The sequence below is a fragment of the Morus notabilis genome, unplaced genomic scaffold, assembly GCF_000414095.1.
Source record: "Morus notabilis unplaced genomic scaffold, ASM41409v2 Scaffold677, whole genome shotgun sequence".
Taxonomy (NCBI): Eukaryota; Viridiplantae; Streptophyta; class Magnoliopsida; order Rosales; family Moraceae; genus Morus; species Morus notabilis.
In genome coordinates this window covers 199844-200198 of record NW_010363200.1, presented here as the reverse complement: position 1 = coordinate 200198, position 355 = coordinate 199844, and positions in this window count along the sequence as shown.

Below are 355 nucleotides of genomic sequence, written 5' to 3'. Positions count from 1 at the left end.
TTTTCCATAGAGGCGATAGAAACTCCTAAAACCTCATGTGTCCTAAATTCACTAAATAAAATATACATTCTTAAAAGTTCTCCTAATGCTAATGGTGAAGTTGGGTAATAAGTTCCATTAAGCTTTAAGGTAACTTCATGAAATCTACCTAAAAAGTTATACAAAAGTTCGGCAATTTGCCAATCAGTTTCATCTATAAATCCTGTTCCTAATTTTGCACTAACATAATTTGTTATAGCATCTTTATAGGGGATGCATTGTTCAAGCATTATGTAAGTGGAGTTCCATCTTATGGGCATATCTAAGGCTAATGCTCTAGGATTTTGATTACATGCTTGTAGAAATCTAAACCAAT